At 39.6% G+C, this 17065-nt stretch overlaps 1 long non-coding RNA gene across 1 annotated transcript; it reads left to right on the top strand.

Annotated features, from left to right (window-relative positions):
- Positions 1-732: 732 nt before the first annotated feature.
- Positions 733-2958, top strand: LOC131248972 (uncharacterized). Its single transcript, XR_009172565.1, has 2 exons — positions 733-2300; positions 2466-2958. It is a non-coding gene; the product is annotated as an uncharacterized LOC131248972 (long non-coding RNA).
- The last annotated feature ends 14107 nt before the right edge of the window (positions 2959-17065 follow it).

Here is a 17065-nt window from a genome sequence, read left to right as displayed (position 1 = left end):
TAACGAGAGTAAAACCTTATGACATATTCGACCCTCATGGCCAAGTGGGAGATGTTGGATCAATGGTCATGAGGCCTCTTAATCCTGACCGATCATGAGAATGGTTTGCTAATCAAGACCTTAAACCTTATTTTAATATAATATTATAAAACAATATTTATTATTATTCATTTTTCAACTGTTCAAATAAAAGGTTAATGTGGATTGATGTTTGGGAAAAAAAAAACCTCGTATTGTGCGGCTTGACGATCGATATATTGATATCACCCAATTTCTTGATTTGCCCCATCTATTATGTGCGTTTTGATTAGACGACACATGTGGTGACGAATAAAAAATCGAGTCCGAAAATGATGAAGTTATGACCCATGGAAGATTTTGATGCAAGATGAGCCTACAAGTGAGTCTTAATTGAATGCGAGCCTAATATGTAGTTTTATGGGCCCAAACCTAATCTGTATATTGGTTGGGCTTTTGGACTTAGTGTAGCCTGAGTCGGGCTTAACTCAACTATGGGCCTCGGTGGGCCTGGGCAGCAGGTGGGATCAAGTACTAGGCCTAGATGTGTATAGGCAGTTTTATGGGCCCAAACTTGATTTGTATATTTTTTTTGGGCTTAGGACCTAGTTAACATGCTTCCATCGGGCCTGACTCAACTACGGGCCTCGTGTGGGCTTGGGCACCACGTGGGCTCAAGAACTGGACCTAGATGCTGGCTCAAGACTGACTGGGCCTAGATGCTGGCTCAAGACTGACTAGCTCGTCAACACGTGTAAGGACAAGTGGACAACTAATTTTTCAAGATTCTACAACCTTTTCAAAAAGGTAATAATTGCTTCTACCTTTTTCAAAACAATTATTACACATTACTTATTCTTTTATTTTCCTTTTCTTTATCATCATATCTATTGCCATCAAAACTGACTGTTGTATCTAGAGGTGTACCCGAGTCAAACTGAGTCGAGCTTGGCATTGCTCGACTCGGTCCTCGAGCCTAACTGGCCAGCTCGGCTTGATTCGATCAGCAGCTCGGGCCAGTTCGAGCCGAGTTCGAGCCAAGATCGAGCTTCTGCGACATTTTCTCAAACACATGGAGTGCACCTTCAATTTCTCACAGAATGTAAAGCAGCAACATCGGTTTACAGGTATTTCATCAAACGCTCAGTAGGCAACATAAAAATCAAGATACACAGGTATTTATTTCATATCCATACCTTCGTCGCCACCAGCTGACACTTCGTTGAGTCATTTCATCAAACACTTGTTGAGCAACATCAATATCAAAATAACCGAGTCACCGAACTAGTTTGATCCGAGTTCGATTTGAGTTGGGGTTCGATCCTAGTCGAGTCGAGCTCGGGCAAGCTTGAACTCGGCTCGAAATTTTTTCGAGCTAAAAAAATCAGCTCGACTCGGCTCGAACTCAGTTTTGAACCAAGTTGAATCAAGTTTTTTCAAGTTGAATTGAGCGAGCTAACCGAGCTAACTCGGTTCTTGTACAGCTCTAGTTGTATCATTGTATGGTGGAGATCATCGCAGAAAGGCATCATTTTGGAATTTTCTACCATGCTAAAAACCTCTATCAACAAAGCTTGAAGGAGAGTTTACCTTATTGCTGTGAAAGAAGAAGTGGAAAGGAGATGTGTGGAATGAGCAACAAAAAAACAAAAAGAAAAAAGGAAAAAAAAAGAAGGGAAGATGTAATAAATACATTAAATACATCAGGAATCATCTTTACTTCGAAAAGGTATATATTAGGAACTTTTAAAAAGGGTGTAGCTTTTTTGGAAAGTGAGTTGTCCACTTGTCCTTAGATTGTTGTGATGAGCTAGGCATTTTCAACCTCGAGCCCACATTTAGGCCCAATAATTGAACCCACCTGATACCCAAGCCCACATGCAGCCCATAGTCAAGTCAGGGTTGATGCCTAAGCCCGCATGAGTCCCATAGTTTGAGTCAGGGTTGACGCCCAAGCTTGTAGTTGAGTCAAGCCTGGCGTAGGCCACATTAACTAAGGCCCAAACCTAACCAATATAAGATCAGGTTTGAGCTTTTAAACCTACCTTTAGGCGAACATTCTGATAAGACCCATTTGTAGGCCTATCTTACATACGGATCTTCCACAGGCCATTTCTTCATCATTCGGACAGATTTTTTATGCATCAGAACATGCGGGATCATCTGATCAATGTGCATGTAATGGGAGTGGATTAAGAAATTGGATGATATCATTATCAACACAAATTGTCAAGCCACTTGGAGCTCGCCAATGGTAAAAAGGGCATTTTTCCACCAATACAGTATGTTTTTCTTTTATCATGTGTAAACTAGAAGGCTTGGTTGTTTTTATGACAAACCGAAAAAAAAAAACAACAAACTTTATTATGACGCTTTACCAAAATTCTATCAAATGCAACCTGCCAATTACAAAATAAAAAATGGTTATATGGCAAGTGTTCTTTCAGATTGCCCATTCATCAAACATGACAAGAAGGGCTGGTGGGTTCACACAGGAGCTAATCGGCACATTGCTAACTCAAAAGACCTGTTTGAGACCCTTGTGGAATTCAAAGCTGGAGAAAATCAAATTTAAATGGAAACGAACACCCACTCTTAACATATTAGGTGTGGGAACCTGGAGATTGAAATGCAAAAAACTGGACGTTGTGCTAACTGATGTATTCTATGCTGCTACTATAAGACTTTGTATTTGTCTCGCTTCTGGTTCACAAAGGCTTTGATGTTTATTTCCAATCATTGAAATTATCCATGGAGGAGCATGGTCATGTTGTTAACCGGGGCCATCTAACTCATGGTGAAAACTTATTAATGCTGGATGTTATGGCTTCTATTGCTCACATTAATTCCTCTGGTATTTAGTTAATTCTTGTTTCCTTGCTGATGCATATACATGGCACCTTAGGTTATGGCATTGTAAAAAATAAAATGGAAAGGCTAGAAAGTAGAATTCAACACGTGATGGAAAGGCCATCTAGACAAAGTAGAATTCAACACGTGATGTTTATCTAGTAAGATGACTAGAAAACCTTATCCTAAAGGAAATTGCACATTAGAGTGGTTCGCTGTAGTACCTCAGAAAATTGTTGTCTTCTAACATAACAAATCATAGAAACAAATAATATTTCATCACCTTCATTGATGTTTTTCTAGATTTGGGTATGTATATCTAATTAGCAAGAAATCAAAATCCGTAGAAACCTTTAAAGAAAATGAAAGGGAAGTAGAAAACCAGCTAGGAAGAACCATTGAAGTTCTCAGAACAGATAAGGGAGGTGACTTCACTTCCAATGAGTTCAACGAATATTGTAGGGTCAATGGAATTAAGTGTCAAACTACAATGGCATATACTCAGCCGAATGGTGTAGCAAAAAGGTCCAATAGAACCGATTTAGATATGGCTGTCCATCGTTGCACATGGCTATGACCATCCTAGCACATCCTTGTTGACTATGACCTAGGGAGAAGCATTTAGCATGACCATGTATATCCTAAATAGGAACAACACCGCGCCCCCCCCAAAAAAAATAATAATAATAATAAAAATAAAATCCATAGAATTTACTCCTTATGAGTTGTGAAAAGGTAGAAAACTTGATCCAAGTGACCTTAGAAAATGGGGCTCAGTAGCACAAGTATTGGTATCGTATCTACTTAGAAATAAGTTGGAACCAATGACTGATAGGTGTAATTTCATAGGTTTTTCTAGTGAATCAAAAGGGTGGATGTACTACCATAAAGAAAAAGGGTCTAATAGAAAGTAGACATGCTCATTTAAAAAAAAAAATTTTTTTTTAAAGAACTCAATGAAACCAATAAACTTGATAATACTGAACCTCCAAAGGTGATTGCGGGAATGATCAGTCGCCTATAAACAATGAATCAGTAAGTAAGCAGCATAAAGATGCTCAAACACTAGTCCATCCTATGCTGAATGGTCAAAAGAGAACAAGAGCTCCCCCATTATACCTAGAAACTCTAATCATCATTGGCCGTTGATTTGAACAGTTGGAAACTGATTGAAAATTAAATATTTTATAATAATAATAGCATTAAAACAGGGTTTTAAAGATCTTGATAAGCAAACAGTTGTGGGGATTACCCAGGTCTCCACCACGAACTTTTAGGATCAAATGGGCCTTATGGCCATTGATCCAATAAGATGGTTGTACATTTCGTTTCAGCATGGAAGCAAAAATTAACTTAAAGCAGGCTGGGTCTTAAAAACCTTGTGAGAAGTGTGATTATTATTGCTCATAATGTAAAAAACTATACAGTATTTTGACCTTTCAAAAAAAATTAAAAAAAAAAAAACTACACTATTTTGATAATCAATCGATATATTTTTTTCACATACTGTCTTGATATTTCACATCAAGAGCTGCAGGTTGAAATTGCATTTTTATGAAGTAGGACTGAGGGGCATCTGTGAGCAATCTGTGCCTTTTTAGTGGTATTTGGTAGCTGATTGGATTGAAAGCTATTGGAATGATACTGCTGAATGGTTCTCTGTTTTTGTAATTTTTGGTGGAATAACACCTGTGGAGTTTTGCTTTCATGGCCAGTGCCAAGCCCGGATAAAGGAGGGTTGTGTCAGGCTGGTAGCTGGTGTGAAACCTTGGCCATAACCTTTATCATAACTCTTGACAAACTGACATTTCAGGCTCATCCTAGATAAAGTGGAATGGCTCATCCTGATGCGTGTATAGTTTACCTGTTCAGTTGTCATTGGGTGGTTCAATTTAGACCTTTATTTAGCTGTTTTGGATGTTTATTTGGAATTTGTTCTGTACTTGGATTCTATAATTTTGTCTGTTTCTTTCATTTTGGAATTGGGATAACTTGGGCCCGGTAAGCTACCGAAGCAAATTTGATGGTTGTAGTCTCAGTCTTGGATCCCTCTTGTTCTCTTGGATATTATTTCCTCATCTATCCCCTCTTTCCCTGTGAGTCTCACCCTTAAAATGTTTTTCGAATTGTCTTCTTTGATAAAGGATTTGTTTGTTTTACCTCCTCAGGTACAAAAGACATAAGCATTGATAGCTGTCAATACTACGATTAACTTGGCTGTTATCAGTGTTGCACCTTGAATTAGAACATTGGTTCGTCACTAGAAATCTGCTCATCATATTCATCTGAAGAATAACCATGAGGTGAACTCTGACTTGGGTGTTGGTTTTTGATGGATGACTAGAGTGTTGACAAAAATTATCCTTTAGTTAGGGTTGTTTCTACATTTTCTTTTTCCTGGTGGATCACTACTTAAGATTGGCTTCACTAGATCTTCCTCAATTGGTTACCCAGTTTTGACTTCAGCAATTCCCATGTGAACACCTAGGTACTACTTGACGATATGTTAGTTTTCTTCTTTAATGTCCTTCGTGGCTGGGTCCTTAGATCCCTTCTTATTTAGTGATTCTGTCTGGTTTCTCTGCCCATTTGTTCATTATAACTATGAACCATGAATGTTGTGCCTTCTCCCAGTCTTTTTGGGTAGGGCTCATAGTATCACTTTGTTATAGATTCCTCGTTAATGAAGACGTTCCAGTAGAATGACTAGGGCCAGATGGTGATGAATGGGAAGAAGAGGTTGAGAGGATCGATGTAATTGATGTTGAGAAGCTTGTTTCTATCCTTGCCTACAACTTTCAATACTGAAATGATGATCCATTGTCAAGTTTCAGGATTCCAACTTTCAGTGTAAGATGTATTTTTGGTTCCTACTGATATTTAATGATGATGTATTAAAATCTCTAATGTTCCTTGGGGCGGAAATATGGAATGAATGTTTACGGGAAGTGATTAGAACAGGGATTTCAGACAGTTGGGACAAAGCTATGATGTTGATGATATGTATCAAGGGATTCCTTCTCAGGGGCTCAGTTGCAGTCTGGAGGGAGAAAGTAGGAACTTGCAATGCTTCGCTTCTTCTAACCTCAATTGTCAGGCTGCTGGCACCGTGGCCTTAGAACTCTGGGAAAAAAAAAGATATTAATGGTGTAAGCAATGTTGCTGGTCACAAAGCTCTGTTTGGAGCTCCCTCAGAAGCAGCTGGGGAAAGGTTGGGGTTGGAGAATATCCACAATTAGGAAGTGGTTGATGGAGGAGCTGTTGGGTAGGGGAGAAAGCTATTGAAATCTAGCCTTAGGATCTCTGTGGTGAATGAATTGGACATTTACGTGGATGTATCTGTTCATGCTAGGGTAGCAAAGTCAAATGTTGTGAATCTTGAAACCAAGTAGATGTTCTGTTAAGTTTACCTCAGAAGGAGATGCATTTAAACTATTGGGAAGAGTTTTTCTGGAGGGCTTCCTGCAAGAATTCTTTGAATAGGATGGTTTCACAATCCTCCTGAAATCAATAAAATGTGGTGGATTTGAATTGGTCAATTCCCACAATCTTTAAATTTGCCAAAAAAAAAAATAAAATTGTTTGTTCAGAGCTATCTTTACAGTCACCAAGGGGAGTTCTTTTGATATTCAGGCAGAGTGTCAACCACTTAGAAACCCTACATGTGGTGTTAACTCAAACTAAATGGTCCAAATTGAGGGATTCACTGTAGGAAGGTCATCATCCAAAATTCAGATATATCAACCGACCCTACTAACCTCTGATTCATGGGCATTAATTTGTTGACTTGGTACCATTGGCTGTTTTTCGGTTCGACCATCCATTAAATATTCATCAATCAGCCAGTTTAAGAAATCAAACCAGTGTTATCCTCAGTTCAGCCCATCCAAATGGGTCTTGCCGATTTGATGGTCTCATTTATCTTTGTCCATCTGTGCAATTTCTTAGTGCCTGCATATCGACTTTCACACCCATTGCACCCACTGTGAAGGTGACGAGCAAGGGGACTATAGGGTGTGGGTAGGATTTGCGAAATAGCATGAGATCACTGTCGATGCAAAACCAAAACCTAGATGGCCTTATTGTTGAAATCGGTTAGATGACCTTGACCACTGGTTAGTGGACATCTTTTTATTGGATGTGGACTGCTGAGTGCATGAATTTCGAACCATACATCAGATATCCATCCAAGTTTTTACCATTTTATTTAGAACAAGGTATGTTTAGTGTAATCTAGGGCTCTGCCCATCCAAGTGATTCACGCGTTACAAAATAAACGGATGAGAAAAAAAAAAATTGTCTTCCGTCCACATGTTTTTAACATGGTAGTTCATCTGATGAGTGGACTGCTTCAATTCTTGAAAAGCAATGCATGCACATGATGGGACAGGTGATTGATGGCTTGGATCTCGTGCCTATGTAACATGTTGGTACCACTAAGACCCATCTGGATCCAAGCTGTACATGAAGTCTGTCCGGCCGTAATAGGTCCGATCTTTGGCTTATGGGGTGGGTTGTACATAGTACTCACATGTGGTTTGAGCATTCTTTTTACATGCATGGGCTGGCTTGTGTGGTTTCTTATCCTGGCCCCAAACTAGTCCATCTCCATTCAACATGGCTTTTGAAGGCAAATTTATTAATCGGGCCATGATGTTTGGAAGCCGAGTGCCAAGCAATTGGGCTAATCAGCCGCATTTTTTGCATTGGGTTGGACACAAGCCCAGAAGCAGGTCCATCTTACCCCAATCTCTCATCAGGCAGGCCTCTACTTAGGGTTTTGCATCAAACATGGTTATGTGATTCCTCATTAATAAACAGTCAAGACCTAGATTTCAAAGCACAATTAACAAAGCCTTTTTTTTCTTTTATCTTTTTGTTAGGGTCCTGATCGAACCTAGCAAAAGGCTTAGTTTTAACCTTTGTTTTTTTGGCAACCCGAACTAATCTAGGTTGTTCTGGGCCTCTAATAGAGGCCTGTGATTCAGGAACTGCTTTTGAAGCCTAATCAATAAATAGTTGTGCCCATACTTTGAATCAAGGTTAAAAATGGTTGGACCTGGGTGTACATTTGGCAGGATTTTCTATTATGGGATATCACTAAACCAATGTTTAAAGGGTCCATGGCACTATAAGTTTTGTTGGCAAGAGAAATATGGGAACAATATCAATATTGATGATAATATAACTTATTTAAAGAAATGTGAGGAAACATGGGAAAAAGATGGAAAATTTCAGTGAAACTTCAAAAGATGCTAAAATACACATTCGTATTTTTAAGAATTAAAAAATTGCAAAAAAATAAAATGCATACATAATAAGGTTCCATTTAATAGGGCCTAAAAGTATGTGTTATTATAAGAAATGGGTCTCATGGTAACAAACTTGTCACTTAAATCTCATTATATCAATTAACGAGAAAACTTCTTATAACAACACAAACAAACATGCATAATGCATTCATCCAATATACATTCATGCATAAATAAGCATATAAACACAACATACATGCATGATGATCCAACCATCAATTCATTCCATCCACCCATCCATCCATCCCATCCAATAATTAATACACCCATTCAATCCATCCATCCTATCAATCTAAATATTTTTTAATAAACAGATTTGGGGATATTGATATATCAGTGATGGTATCGAAATATTGCCGATGCATTGGTGATACAAGCGACACCTGGAATTTACATTGGTGACACAAACAACACCTGGAATTTCTAAAATTTACATGGACAATACAAGTAACACTTGGAATTTTGAGAATTTAAGCAATACATTGACAATACAAACAACAACTGAAACTTGCACAATCGAAAGATTGGTGATACATCGGTGATATTGATGCATCGATGATACTTGGTGACATATTGCCCATGCTTGGAATTTTTTTTATATTACAGTGTTTTCCATATTGCCACCAATGTTATCGATATCGTCTAGCTGGAGATTAGATAATTATAGCGATATTATCATAATATCAAGGATACTCTGAATAATGCTCCACACCATGTTCATCTGTCATGTCAATATGCGAGTTTGGCACTACAAACAAATGCCCAATCAATGAGCTAGCTGAGCCCAGTCCAACCTTCACACCTATTAATATAAGGATGTACATTTTTTTTTTTTTTTTTACACGCGCACACACCCACACACTCACGCAGAAGTGGGATTTCACCACCTATGGGTGCTTGAACCCATAACCTGGTGTTGAAACTCTTGTGAGTCTACCACTGGAGTGATGTAGAGTGGGTCGTGGACACTTTCATGTCCAAGATGGACTACAGAAAGCCCGATTGGAGGCAAAAGCTATCAAGACCATCAGAACCTTAAAACAAACATATCTCGCAAATCGGAATGAGATACTCAACGTACCATATATGATATTTTGGGGTAGGACGAGCTACTTTAGCCAACCAACCCGGCTATGCCGGGTTGCCCAGGCCAAATTTGCAATATTCCATCATATCGATGATCGAATTCCATGTTTAGTTCTGTTTTTACTATAAATAGTGAGTTTTAGTTTGATTATAACTCTTCATCCATTGGGCTTTAGTTGTGTCCAACATGAAAAATGCTTAGAATAATTAGGAGAACGACATGGTTAAGCCACATAAGACACTTATTATAAAAGGAAATTTACTATTTATAATAAGTTGCGAATTTATAGGAGTTTTAGTTATAGTCTGCTTCTGATTTCTCTCCTATTGCTTGGTATCCCTATTTAAAGGGTTGTGAACTCATTTAATTAATTAATTAATTAAATTTCAAGTTTATTAGAATTTATTTCTATTTTCTTGCTTCATTTCCTCGTGGATTCGAAAAGCCTCTATGAGGAGTCTAGAGAAGTTCTATGGATTCGAAGTAGTTATTCTCGAGGAAGACGGTGATCCAGGGATTCGTTATCTTATGGAAAGAATGAAAGCTTTCCACCGGGAGAGTCAATTGACCATGCAAGGGCTGTAGGCAACCCTCAACTGTATTGCGGATGCACTAATTTCGCCTCGAGCTCAAAGCGATGCTCAATCAGCCGTGGTTGTTGTACAATACAACCCCAATTTTTGCAGAGCACCATCAAATTATGGAAAATCCCAGGCCACCACTTTGATCGTGAGGAAGCCATTATACATGCCAAAGGTAGAAATAGATTTACAACGAAATAACATTTTTTGAACGAAGTACACCGTAAGCCAAAAGTCTGTAATGTGATAATCGATGTTAGGAGCAGTAAGAATCTCGTATCTAAAATAATGGTAGAAAAGCTGTAACTGAAAATAGAAAAGCATCCATCTCCGTATATAATTGGATGGATCAAGGAGGTCAACAAAACAAAGGTAACCGAACAATGCAATGTCTCGTTTTCAATTGGTAAAAATTATAAGGATCAAGTACTTTGTGATGTAATCGACATAGAAGTTTGTCACATGTTACTTGATCGATCATGGTAAAATAATATTGATACTATTGCTACGCATAGAGGTCAGGATAACGTATTTAAATTTACTAAAGATGGTAGAAAGATTGGCCTCCTTCTTACGAGAGCGGAGAACCAATCTAAGACTTCGAAAGTGGAGGGACAATCTCTCACAACTGAACATGTTTTTGTTAAACAATCCGAGAAAACAAGAGATATATATCCATTAGTTGAAAAGAAAGAATATATGGAACCTGTGAACATCGCAAGGGATTTGAAGCCACTGTTGCAGGAGTTTAAGGTGATTGTGCTTGATGAACTCCCCAATAAATTGCCTCCCATACGAGATATATGGGAAGAGGTCATGGATCAAGGGACCAATATGAGAAATCAGGATGGTGGGCAAAGGGCCGGATAAAGTATCAGTGGTCCCTTGAAAAGTAACTAGATCCTCTACATTGAATGTGGAACTAATTCCAATGGAAGGTGAAAAATCTACCACATACACATTGAGACCGTTTCGTTTTATAATTTTGAAGGGTCCAGCGCTACACGCGTGTAATTTACAAACAGCCTCCTGAGGATATTGCTCGAGCCTAACGCGGACCATCATAGAGTCCCCTACATTGAGTTACTTGAAACGTTAATGCTGGTCTATAGAAAATTTGTAATGTTCATTACTAGTAGTGATCTTTTACCTGATTTCTTGATGCAATGAATGAATGTGATGCGTAAAAGACTCTGTAGACTCTGATGGCCTTGGGACAGTGACATAGGTACAAGATCAATAGGCTTCCTAGACTTATAACTAATAACGACTTCAAAAGGACTTAGACCCGTGGACCTATTAACAGAGCTATTGAACGCAAACTCAGCTATAGGTAGTACGATGTCCCATGTCTTGTTATGCTCCCCCACTAAACATCTGAGCAAACTCCCTAGGCTCCTATTGACCACCTCAGTTTGACCATCGGTCTGAGGGTGGTAGGCATAAGAAAATTGGAGCCTAATGTTCGTCATGTGTCATAGTGTCTTCCAAAAGTAACTCATGAATCGCCCATCACGGTCAGACAATATGCTTTTTGGTAACCCATGCAGTTTAATAATCTCACTAAAGAACCGCTTGGCAACATGAGATGCGTCAGAGGTCTTAAAATAAGGAATGAAGTGGAACATTTTAGAAAAATGGTCCATGACAACAAATATGGAATCATGTTTCCGAATAGTCTTGGGGAGTGTAAGCACGAAGTTCATACTGATGTCCTGCCAAGGGATGAATGAAACTGGTAACGGTGTGTATAATCTTGTATTTTTTTTCTTTTATTTTACTAGTTGATAAGTACGACATTATCCTATAATTTTGGTCACGTCTCGCTTGAGGCTTGGCCAATGAAACCTATCCTCCACTAGGGTAATGGTCTTCTCTCGACCGAAATGTCCCGTGATTCCTCTTGAATGTAATTCCCAGACAAGAAAATCGTGGAGGAAGGTGCACAGTATGCACAAGCGGTCACTCCTAAACAAATATCTATTTAAAATCAAGTATTCATTGCTAGCTCCTGACGAACTTTCTAACAACGACGTGTACACAACTCCAAAATCTAGATACTCAGAATAATCTTCTTTGACGCGCTTGAGGCTCATAACTTCAACACTCATGGAATTGAGTAATGCGACTCGACGACTTAATGCGTCGACAAGCTTATTCTCTACACCAGCCTTGTGCTTAAGCACAAAAGTGTACTCTTGAAGGAATTGAACCCACTTGGCATGCCTAGGGTTTAATTTTTTCTGAGAGTTTAGATATCTTAAGGCCTCGTGATCTGAGAATAAGACGAATTCTTGCGGTAATAGATAATGACGCCAATGACGCAATGATTGCACTGCTGTATAGAACTCTTTGTCATAGGTGAAATATTTTTATTTCATCTCATTCAGTTTCTCACTAAAAAAGGCGACAGAGTGCCCTTTCTGACTAAGTACTCCTATGCCGACTCCTGACACGTCACATGCAACTCTAAAAGCTCTTGAAAAATCTGAAAGTCGCGTGATTAGAGCTTTGGTCATCTTGACCTTTATCTCTTTTAAGGCCTTCAAGGTTGCCTTTATCTATTAAAACTTTTCCTTTTTTATGCAATCCGTGATGGGAGCCATATTGGAATTGAAACCTTGAATGAATCGCCTATAAAAGGTGGCTAAGCCATGAAAGCTGAGCACCTCATGAATATTGCAGGGTTCAGGCCAATTGACGATGACCTTGACCTTCTCAGGATTCGCTGATACACCCTCAGCTGACACAATAAAACCTAAGAAGATAATACTACTAGACAAAAATACACACTTCTTTAGGTTGACGTACAATTTATCGGCTCTAAGGATCCCACAAACCTGCCTCAAATGGTTGAGGTGTTGTTCCTTGGTCATGTTATAAATCAAGATATCATCAAAGTATACGACAGAAACTTTTCCGTGAAGGGCCTCAACACTTGGGTCATCATACGCATGAAAGTGCTTGAGGCATTAATTAACCCAAAAGGCATAACTAGCCACTCGTATAGCCCATCCTTCGTCTTGAAGGCCATCTTTCACTAATTACCAAGGCGTACATGGATTTGATGATAACCACTTTTAAGGTCAATTTTCAAGAAGATAGTAGTAACATTGGTCATCATATCTAACATGTCATCAAGACGCGGTATGGGAAACCGGTACTTGACTGTGATTTTGTTGATAGCCCTACTATCAGCATACATCTTCCATGTGTCATCCTTCTTAGGTGTAAGAAAGGCTGACACGACACACGGGCTCATGCTCTCTTGAATAAAACCCTTCTCTAGGAGTTCGTCAATCTGTCTCTTCAACTCAGCGTGCTCCTTTGGGTTCATTCTGTAATGTGGGAGGTTTAGTAGAGTCGTCCCAGGGATTAAATCAATGACATATTGTATATCCCTCATAGGGGGAAGCTCATTCAATAGATCATCAGGAAAGACATTATGAAACTCATGCACTACCTGAATAGCCTCAATAGGTAACTCTACACTAGCCTTTGGTACACTCTCCTTAGCCACAAGGGTGTATACCATCGAGTCCGCCTTCGTTTCTCGCTCAAAGTCTAGCATTTAGAATATGGAGAGGTTTGGACTTGGACTTCGACTCCTTCAATTCTTTTAAGCTGCTCACACCACTCTGTGTGGTGGACTCTTTTTCAGTCATGTTCTTGGGTGGCAGTGGATTTAGCTTGACCTTCTTACCTTCGAACCAGAATGTACACACATTTGAATGACTAAATATGGTAACATCCCTTTCATAAAGTCATGATCTACCCGGAATGATATGGCCAACATCCATAGGAACAACTTTACACCAAAATGTCTTTATATAATTCAAACTGAATAGGAACAAGATAACGATGCGAGACTAGAATGGAAGTTTCATCAACCCAAGACACTTTATAGGGTTGAGGATAGGCTTTAAGCTTCAAGCTTCAAGCCCAAACGGCTCATAGTGTTATCGATGCCACGTTGGCACAACTACCACTATCCACAATCATCTTATAGCTCTTTTCTCCATATTTTGCATAAGTATAGAAGATCGTGTTGCGACCCTAATCATCAGTGTTCTTGGCTTGAGCAAAGGCGCAACGTACAACTGCGAGGGTCGCAGACTCTTGCACTCCCTCTTCCGCATCACTAGAGATTTTTACTGGCTCATATTCTTCCTCCTCACCGTCACTCTCTAAGGGTACTACTTCTACTTGCCCATCAATAAGGAATACTTTGGTGTCCTCTTTCGTGCTGCACTAGCGGGCAAAGTGACCAAACCCCTGACACCTAAAATACCTAGTTGCCCCACTTCCACATGAGCTAGCCTCAATAATTTCTGAACCCTTATCATCTTTAGGCCTAGACTGAGAACTGTTGGAAGGTTTGTTTTAGTATCCACTGTGAGGTTTAGCCCCAGAGGGATTTGCCTTAGCATTAGAATCGCGAAAGTCAAACCGCCTTCCCACAGATGCTTTGAGGTATTGCTCGACGTCTAACATTACTTGATACAATTATTCAATAGTGTATATGTCTTTGGCGAGCAATTCTCTCCTAATGTCAGGACGGAGACCCGTTTTAAAGTAAGCAAGGGTGAGTATGGGGTCCTCATCAACCTCGCAACGACTAAAGTACTCTTCGAACTTCTCAATATATTCAGCAACACTCATAGAACCCTGTCGAAGAGACTACTATTCCTCAATTAACCATAAGCGATAAGAAAAATGGAGGTACTTCTCCTTAAGTGTTTCTTTCATTTCTCCCCAATGGACTATTGGGAGTTCCCTTGCTCTTTCTTTCTTTCACTCTATCGTCACTCAAAACCTCTTTGCTTGGCCCACAAGCTTCATCTTGGCGAATCGGACTCAACGAGCATCCTATATGTTATACTACTCAAAATAGTGGTTTATATCCGCCAACCAATCTAAAAAGGCTATAGGGTCCAAGTGGCCATCAAACGTAGGGGCATCTACTCTAACTTCCTCGAGGAGTTACACATCTGGGTCATATTGATCATGATGTCCCTCGCGGGGTAGGGGCACGGGTGTGCACCCATGATCAATTCCTTCGCCACCTCCATTCATTGATCTAACCTTCTAACCACTTGCCTGAGATTGGGCATCTTCCCCAATGGTAGGGTTTACACCGAGGGAGGTCTCTAGTTGGGTAACGCGCACATTAAATTGCTTAAGGCGTTGGTCCATACATTGTTCCAAGCGTCTACTCAAAGACTCAAACTGTTAACCATTCACTGATTCTTGCAATTGCTCCATGTTTAGTATAGGGTGCAAGCCAAAACCACGACCCGTACGCGTGGGCATACAACGTCTAACTCAACCTAAGGACCTTCTACGATGACTATATGTGCCTAGATGGCACTAAATGCTCTTATAGGACTATATGGGCAAAATAACACAATACTACTCGATTTTCAACAACCTACTTGTCTAAAGAATTTATTAGCAGAAAATCCAACAAAGAGATATTGGGGAATTTTTGATAGCAGAAAATTCAGTAGCTTGTACCAAGAATTATAGACCTCTAAACAGCTCTATATGATGGGACCTTATGCATAATGGACAAACAAACGAAATCCTAAACATGTAATGCATTCCCTTATAAGAATCCTAAGCTCTGATACCAAATTTGATACAGAACATGAAAATTAAATATGATATGTAAGATCTCAGGCTTTAGATCATACTAATTCAGAAACAATCACATAAAAATTTCACATCCCACATAAAAGTTCAAACATTCAAGCAAGAGGAATCTATGCGAGTCCAGGCCTATACATGTTAGGGATTGATCACTAAAAAATTATGGACCAAATAATACTCAAAGGGAAGTATATTCATCCACACATGCACAGAAATATGTCCCCAATCCAAAGGATTCACAGGTTTCAGTTCCAGAGAACCCTAGGGTTAGGAAAAAATGGCAAATAAATTGGGATTAATGCAACCTAGGGTTAGGGGTTACGAAAAATAAGTAAGAGAGGAATGAAAGAGGGAAAAAAAATTGAACCTAGCGACAATCCACCCACGTGGACAGCGGGTCAGACTGACGCACGTGCGCAGGGGCCTGGCAGCACGTGCGCAGGGGCCTGGCCGCACGTGCGTGTGGGCCCCGAACCCAGAAACTGACTTCTTGAGTCTAGTCGACCAGGGGTGGACTCCAAAACCTTCGATTTTCAGGCCGATCCGATATACGGTCTGTGTGTGGTGCTCCGTCAAAATTTTAACCCTCTTGTAGGGCTAGATTCTGGAATTCTACTGTAGAGAGAAAAACTGTTGCAATAGAGGAGGGATTTAGAGCGTAGATGATTGTAGGAGAAGAGATTTATGGATGGTAAAAGGTGAGGGCGAATCGGAATAAATATGGCTTCGCACCACGGTAGTCAGCCCTTCGAGGAATGGAGGGTTTCACACCCAATTAGATTTCCACAACTCAGAAACTTACAGGAGTAGAAAAACACAGAAATTTTTATTAATCTTCAATGAATTAAAAAGACTACAAGGGGTGTCTATTTATAATAAAACCCTATACCCTAAAGCTTGCGCCATATGCACAATTTATTACTTGGCGATGAAGTAATAAAAAATAAGAACTAATCAAAGCAATCTAAGTCATCCATGATACTCTTAATACCAATAATAAGCAAAACCTAAAATACTAGATTAATTAAAATAGTGGACTATGATCATAAGAACCCATGGTAGGCTTTACATGACTATCAGGTCTACTCCAACGAACCAAAATGCTGTCTTCTAACTAGGAGACCCTCCCTGGATGTCGTTGTTAATTCAAATCGATGGTATGACCCTCCTCCTCCTTGCGTACGTGCGGAAGAGGGGCGTGCGTGTGCGCGTGATGTCCCCATCACAGATAGCACGTAAAGAGCCTTCTGTACCAGAAAATCCCAAGGGTGAACTATGCCAAAGAGAGTAACCTATTCCACCCTCATCCCAGCAAGAGAGGTTCAAGCATCTTTATTTGAGCGCTCCATTTGTTTTTTTACCCTACCAAGCATGCCCTTCTCCTAGGTGTGTTGGTTTAGTTATGTTTGATTGTCCTTGGATATCAAATTCCTTCATCTCTACTTTATTTAACATGAGCGGCAAGATTATATGCTAGATGAATTCGCATCTTTATCCCCACGGGAGACTTTCCTTGCAATTGTCCATAGACCGTTTACTACACCAGTGAGGAAGAGGTTTTTTAG

The sequence above is a fragment of the Magnolia sinica genome, chromosome 6 (assembly GCF_029962835.1).
Source record: "Magnolia sinica isolate HGM2019 chromosome 6, MsV1, whole genome shotgun sequence".
In the NCBI taxonomy this organism is placed as follows: Eukaryota; Viridiplantae; Streptophyta; class Magnoliopsida; order Magnoliales; family Magnoliaceae; genus Magnolia; species Magnolia sinica.
The sequence above is the reverse complement of the archived record's forward strand: the minus strand, read 5'-3'. Positions and strand labels throughout refer to the sequence as shown.